This window comes from Myotis myotis, unplaced genomic scaffold, assembly GCF_014108235.1.
Source record: "Myotis myotis isolate mMyoMyo1 unplaced genomic scaffold, mMyoMyo1.p scaffold_m19_p_2, whole genome shotgun sequence".
Taxonomy (NCBI): Eukaryota; Metazoa; Chordata; class Mammalia; order Chiroptera; family Vespertilionidae; genus Myotis; species Myotis myotis.
This window is the reverse complement of record NW_023416324.1, coordinates 139,100,965-139,108,504: the sequence shown is the minus strand read 5'-3', so window position 1 is coordinate 139,108,504 and position 7,540 is coordinate 139,100,965. Positions and strand designations below refer to the sequence as shown.

The window sequence follows — 7,540 nt, the reverse complement described above, 5'->3', positions numbered from 1 at the left end:
TCATGCCTGATGGGGCCTCTGCATGTTCCTGTAGTGTGGCCTCTCTGTGCAGTATTGTAATGATCACTTCTTGGATTCAAGAGGCCATCCCACTTGAATGTCTTCATGTTTAGAGCTTTCTAAGTCAAAGTTAAAAGACCATCCACCTCAGGCTGTTCAAGGTCATCATCACTAATGGTTAAGACAGAGTCTATGATTCTGCTCCCCCGACCAAGGTTCTTTACCAAGTCACTGCATGGAGCATCAGCATCCACATTCAGCCCATTTTCCAAGCTGTCAGAAAGGGAAGTCAGTCATTTGTAAGCAAGAGATATTGGAGGTATTCTCTCTAGTATCACATCTCACTGAAACTTCTCCAAAGAAGGAAGTGATTTCTGCTCCAAATATTCGACCACAATTTCAATCAGAAATTGAATAAGCAGAATAACCATTTTTATAAATTGTTTTTCAGTTCTGAGCTGGAGGAAGTAGGAGGCCAAAGAATGCTTGGAGCTATACACACTGCTAAATTAAATGCAGTTATCTGACTGGGTGAGCAGTGTTGCTCAATGTTGTGTAGCACCTCGAAAGGGTACCTTAGGAGAACAATATTGGCTCTTGGAAGCTGGTCTAATAACCTTTGAATTATACTTATTTTCTCTGCATCATTTCCTTGATCCATTACATAGACCCAGTGATGATGGAATCTGATGAAAAAATACTTCCGGGAATATTTTGTAGAAAAACCTTTAAAACAGATGCTAACACAAAAACAGGTTCACAGTCCAGGTGATCTCAACTCTGGAATTCAGTGTCTCTTTCAGCTCTCTAGGAGGTTTCACCTTGGAGGATTGTCTGAAGAAGCCTTTTATGAGGGGTCCTTTTAAGATTAAGAAAAAAAAAAAGCTTATGTGAGACAAGTTTGGGATGATTGTCATCCTCACAGATACTTGGCACAGTCACTGCAAAGAGATGTCCTGGCATAGAAGAGGTTGGTGACATGGGTAAGTTTTCCAGATGAGTGCCAGAACCCCACCCAAAGGCCCAATTTATGATAGATCTCCTTTTAAATGTCTTCTGATCGGAATCATTCAGCTGCGTGGCCCCACCAGGAGGCTGGGCTGCAGGGTGAACTGGCCCTGCACCTCCTGGGGCAGCTGTTCCATGAGAAAAGGCTCTTGGTGGCTGGAAGGTCTGGTGGAGTCCTCTGATCCCTGTGTGGAGAGGGCAGAGTCTCAAAGATGGCTCACTTTAATTCCATAGGAACATTCATGCCCAATAAGTTGACATGGTGTCTCTTCCTTGCCAGAAGTGACCCATAACTGGTCATCTCTCTCAGAGCCAGTTATCCTGAGCTTTGGTAGTGATGTGTTGGTAACTTCACTTGCTGTATCTCAATTCTTTATTGTTATAGTATTAGAATAGGTGCTATTCCCAATGTCCTTGGTGAAGATTTTGTGGGGATTGCTTTTTGGATAGTCCTTCTCCTTCTCTATATTGATGAATCTCTGAAGGAGAGAGCCATTTGTCCTTCTGTTCTGTGAACTGAAAGTGGCCACAAAGTTCCCTGTGGGCCAGCCCAGGACAAATGATCTCATGGCATTAGTACTGCCTTCTCCCACTTTACCCACACAGCTTGCTGTCCACATGAGCGCTAATTATATTTTTTATCTTAAAGTCATAGTTACGTTTTATTTTCACCATAACAAATAGTTAATTGAACAGGAAATGATCCACCCCCACCTCTGCCAGCCTCTTTTGAGGTCTACCTGGCCATCAAATATCAGAGTCTTAATGGATCACACGAATGATGATAGCAATGCACATGTGTCCAGACTAGCAGGAGTCATCTCCTTGGTATTAGGCCATTTTTGTAGGACTTTGTCTCTAGTAAGAGATGGAGCAGTCCTCCTTTTTTCTAGTGCTTTCATTTTCTTCATTGTGTGTTGGGACACCACCAGCCCTGATGTCTACCTTCAGGGCTTAGAGAAAGGCAATGTCTCCATCTTGACTGCCCCCCCCCCCCCCCCCCGCCAGCTGAGGAGTAGGGGGTTGGGAGTTTGTGAAGGAGAGAGCTGCCCGCCTACCCTGTGGAGAATGGAGCCGCAGACAGAGGCTGCTGGGAGTTCAGAGACTGATTCGAATCAAACACTGAATATGCAGAAGACTGAGTCCCCCTGGGAGATTTGGGAGAAGAGTAAGGGTACCTTGGGTGAACAAGGAGAAAGCTGTTTCTCTGGTCCTGAGAAAGTGGGTGTGGCTCCGGCATGTGTTCCTCCTGTGGCATAGCAGGCTGGCTCAGCGTCTTCCCCCAACTGGTGCCAGGCCTTCTTGGGGTGGACACACCTGTCAGGGAGGAGGATCTCCCAGTCTGTTCCCTTAGAGTCTCCTGCTTTGCCGATAAATGTTCCTGATCTCTCAGTTGCAACAGTTACATAAACTAGCAGTGTCATTCATTGTACTTGGCTGGATCATTAATAAGAGACAGAGGACTGGACCAGCCAGGGCAAGCTCAGTAAAGCAGGAAGGTGGGACTCAGCTAAAATTCCAAGTGCTCTCAATGGAGTCTAACTGAAGTAATTTTAAAATTAGTTTTTCATAGAAGTTTACATTATACTCATATATCTTAGAATCATTTTATAAAAGACAGTCATAATAACTGTCTATTTAGTCTTTACTTTCTCTGCCTTTAGTCTCCCAAATAATTCCTCCCTACAGTAATATGCTGTTAGATATGGAGTTCCAGCCATCATTTGTATCAAGATAATGAAAGTCCCATGAAAAAGTTTGTGGAGCCATGAGATAGACAAGTCTGAGTCCTAATGACATCCTTGAGTAAATGCACCAGCCCTTTGGAGTTTCTGTTCTTTGGGGAAAAAAAGTAAATTAAGGTACTCTTAATCATCAGTTTTCTTTTACTTGCAACTCAAGTCTTCCTAATACTGTAATTGAACATGGCCTAGAGCCAATCAACAATGGCCAGGGTTAGGGGATAAATGGGATCACGTTAGAACATGGGAACATCCCACCATACTTAGTGTTAGGGAGGGTGGGTAATGAGCATGGAATGTTATTTCTAAAAAAAAAAAAGGTGAAATATAGTAAGCAGATAATTTCATAAATGACCACTAGAGAGAGCAATTTTTGAAGATCATTCAAGGGTATTGAGCCTGTGGATTTTAGATTAAAAGAAATCTGTAATTCAGAAAGAAGAACTAGAAATATAGGGGGGGGGGCAAGAGATAATCAATTTGATTCAGATAGTTATTAAAAGAATTTTTCCACCAAACAGCTAAAATCTCTCTAGTTGACCATTTGCTTAGATACAGGAGCTTCCTGGCTACCCACCCCCTTCCTATGCAATGCTCTCACTATCCGTTCCAGGAGTCCCAAGAATGTCATGGATCAATTGAAAAGAAGGGGTCATTTAGAAAACTGTTGGGAATAAGGTATTGGAATACATGCAGGTGCCCCCTCTGTTAAGCAATCAAGGAACAATGGTCATTGGGCTACTGTTGAGAGTAGTCCTCATTCGACAGTAACAGAAAGGACATTTAACATTGCTCTTGCATACCTGCATCCATGATGATTTCATGTAGTTGGTAACCAGTAGTATTTAGCAGAAGAGGTGAACGCTGTTTACACTCATGTCACAGAGAATTCATATACTCTTTTTTGAAAACACATATTTAAAACCTTTTAACTTAAACTCATATCAACATCTTTATAAACTCAGGAGTCAAGAATCAGTTCTTTTTGTCTTCTATATCTATTTAGATCAGTGGTTCTCAACCTGTGGGTCGCGACCCCTTTGGCGGTCGAACAGCCCTTTCACAGGGGTCGCTTAAGACCATCCTACATATCAGATGTTTACATTAAGATTCATAACAGTAACAACATTACAGTTATGAAGTAGCAACGAAAATAATTTTATGGTTGGGAAAACAATTTTAATTTAATTTTATACATGAGGAACTGTATTTAAAGGGCCAGAAGTTGAGAACCACTGATTTAGAGCATGTTTCCTCCCATGTCTAACTGTTTAGCTGGGGCCAGGACCTGCTTCTAGAAGTGATAAGATTGAATTAATGCAGAAGGAGGAAAAAGCACATTTGAACTTAAGATACTGGTGCACTGTACAAATCAGAATGTGGGTCCAGACAGGGATGAGGGCTGAAAGGGTAGATTTGTGAGATACCCACCGATGGAATGATGAAAAGTTCCCAGAAGAACATTTAGAACAAAAGGATGGGCTCAAACTCAGAAGACAGGGCACCTGAGATATTTAGGGACAAGGGAAACAAGAAGTCTTAGGACTTTTGGTACAGTGCCACAGAAGCATGTGGGAAGAGAGTATCATGGAGGACAATGTGGTCAGTGGATACAGAGTTGTACTCTCTGATCAGAAAACCTAAGTGCTGACTACTGGACTCTGGAAATTGGGAAGTCACTGGCTACCTTTGAAACAAGTCACTGACCCCCTTCAGAAAACCAGATGAGGTGGCAACTACATTGAAATTGATAAAATATATAGAACAACAGTAGCTCATGGTGGGCAGTTATAAGATTAATCTTTTTGTTCCAGCTGGGAGACTTCAGCATGTTTTAATGTTATTTTGTGCCATAAGGAGTGAGACGATAGATAGAAACCTAAAAGGCAAGAATATACGTCACTAGGAAACCCCAGGGCCAGCCCCCAGAGTTGTATCTTCACTCTTCTTCCCATTTTAAAGTGGGTCTTGAAATCAGGTTGTTTTATTTTAAAAATTATCCTTTGTGTTTCCAGAAAATTTTCTTTATTCATTTATTTTTATCCTTTGACTCCCTTTACCCATTTGTCCCCCCCAATCTTCCTCCCCGCCCCCCCAGTTCTTGCCCTCTGGCAACCTCCAATCTGTTCTCTTTATTTATGAGCTTGTTTTTGTTGTTGTTTTGTTTTTTAGATTCCACATATAAGAATGAGCATACAATATTTGTCCTTCTTTGTTGGCCTTATTTCACTTAGCATAAGGCCCTTGAGGTCCATCCGTGTTGTACCAAATGGCAACATTTTATTTGTTTTTATGGCTGAATAATATTGTACTGTGTGTGTATGTATATATACACAATTGCTCTATCTATTCATCTGCTGATAGACACTTAGGTTATTTTCATGTATTGGCTATTATAAATAACCCAAACACACATGAAATTTCATATTTCCTGATAATTCATTTTACATTTCTAGTCTCATCATGTATTTGCCTTCCACATTTTTTGTTTGTCCTTTAAATATTTGACCATTTACTTATTCCTTCATAATGAATGGAAATCTATTGATGACCTGCTACTTCCTCTTCTATACTAGATGATGGCAACTTCACAGCACAACACAAGTGCCTTCAAGGAGCTCATGAACTAGGAGAGAAGGCACAGATAAGCAAGCAGTTACAAAGGTGTGGAAAGAATTTCTATAACCATGGAGCACAAAGGAGGGGATACCAAACCCAGACTTAAAAGTCAGAAAACAAACAAACAAGACAAACAAACAAACAAAAACCAAACAAATAAAAAAGAAGTCAGAAAATATGCTTCAGAGGAAACGAAAGCTGCACTGAGCCTGGAAGTAGGTGCTACAGGATATGTGTGTAGACCAGCCGTGGGCAAACTACGGCCCGCGGGCCGGATCCGGCCCGTTTGAAATGAATAAAACTATTGAAAAAAAAGACCGTACCCTTTTATGTAATGATGTTTACTTTGAATTTGTATTAGTTCACACAAACACTCCATCCATGCTTTTGTTCCGGCCCTCCGGTCCAGTTTAAGAACCCACTGTGGCCCTCGAGTCAAAAAGTTTGCCCACCCCTGGTCTATACTAATAATAGAGGGATAAGCAAATTTTCCAGGATGCTGTCACAGTAACAGTAATGCCTAACAGGTTGCTTGGGATGACAAGGCCGGAAATGGAGGAGGGGGTTAGTGAGGGATGACCAAATGAATGAATAGCAGGCTACGTGGGGTGACCAGTCCAGCAAGGGGGTTAGTGAGGGACAACCAAATGACTGAACAACAGGCTGCATGGGGTGACTAGGCCAGCAGGAGGGGCAGTTGGGGTCAACCAGCCTGGAAGAGGGGACATTGGGGTTGACCAGGCCAGCAGGGGGGCAGAAAGAGGCAACCAGGCCAGTGGGGGTGCAGTTAGGGGTGACCAGGCTGGCGGGGGTGGGGGCAGTTGGGGGTAATCAGTCCAGCAGGGGAGGCAGTAAGGGTGACTAGTCTGGCAGGGAGGGGGGGAAGTTAGGGATGACTAGGCCAGTAGGAGGGGCAGTTATAGGTGATCAGGCAGGCAGGTAAGCAGTTAGGAGCCAGTGGTCCCAGATTGTGAGAGGGATGTCTGACTACTGGTTTAGGCCCAATCCCTGGGATAGGACCTAAACCAGTAGTCAGACATCCCCAAAGGTTTCCAGATTGGAAAAGGTGCAGGCTGGGCTGAGGGGAACCCCCCAACCCCCATGCACGAATTTCATGCACTGGGCCTCTAGTACCTCATATAACACCCAAACACACTCCAGACTCACAAGTGGTCCCCCCTTCCCCCATGATTGAGAGGACTGGACATTCTAACTTTGGAGAAAATGGTCTAGAGCAGTGGTTCTCAAACTTCCTAATGCCGTGACCCTTTAATACAGTTCCTCATGTTGTGGTGACCCCCAACCATAAAATTATTTTCGTTGCTACTTCATAATTGTAATTTTGTTACTGTTATGAATCATAATGTAAATATCTGATATGCAGGATGTATTTAGGCTACCCCTGTGAAAGGGTTGTTCGACCTCCAAAGGGGTCGTGACCCACAGGTTGAGAACCACTGGTCTAGAGGAAGAATGCTGTTTTCATGTCAACCAGTCTGGCTTAGTCAGGGATGGCACCCAAAAATAACAGAAACGGCAGCAAAGATTAGAGAATGCCAATCAAATTCATGGGAGTACTGGCTAAAGAGTATATATTGGTATACCTGACTCAGCCCTTCATAGGACCATTAACATTCCTATTCCTCATCCTCATTTTTGGCCCATGTATTCTGTGCATTTTTCATCTCTCCTTCAGGACTGCTATTGAACCTTCACCAACCATTCTCTCAGGATAATCATCTTGCTGCAACCCCTCACTCAAACCATGAAGAATCTGTACAGTGTTCCAGCTGACTACAATCAAAGTATATCCATCCGCCTATGATCTCAATGCCCCCCCTCAGCAGGAAGTAACTACAGAAGATATAACCTCCATTCCTATTTCATAAAACAAAAAAGCTGGAATGTTGGGTCTCATCAAATAATTGAATCAATGCCCCCTCCCCTGGGAACTGACCTTTCGACCACTTCACAACTGAAATCCCCTTTTTCTCAGATCACATTCCACTTGCTAAGACCATTATCCTTCCCTTCCAGACCAGACTTTCTAGGATCTGGACCCCCCCCAGAGAGTTCCCTGCCAAAAAAGACCACCTAGAGTCCTTTAAAACTTCTGACTCCCGATCTCAAAATGCTGGAAACATTTTGGGGCTCAGCCCATCTGGTCTCCA

At 43.1% G+C, this 7,540-nt stretch overlaps 1 pseudogene; it reads right to left on the bottom strand.

Moving 5' to 3' along the window:
• Positions 1-276: 276 nt before the first annotated feature.
• On the bottom strand, positions 277-3,563 carry LOC118675699 (annotated as a pseudogene).
• Positions 3,564-7,540: the final 3,977 nt, after the last annotated feature.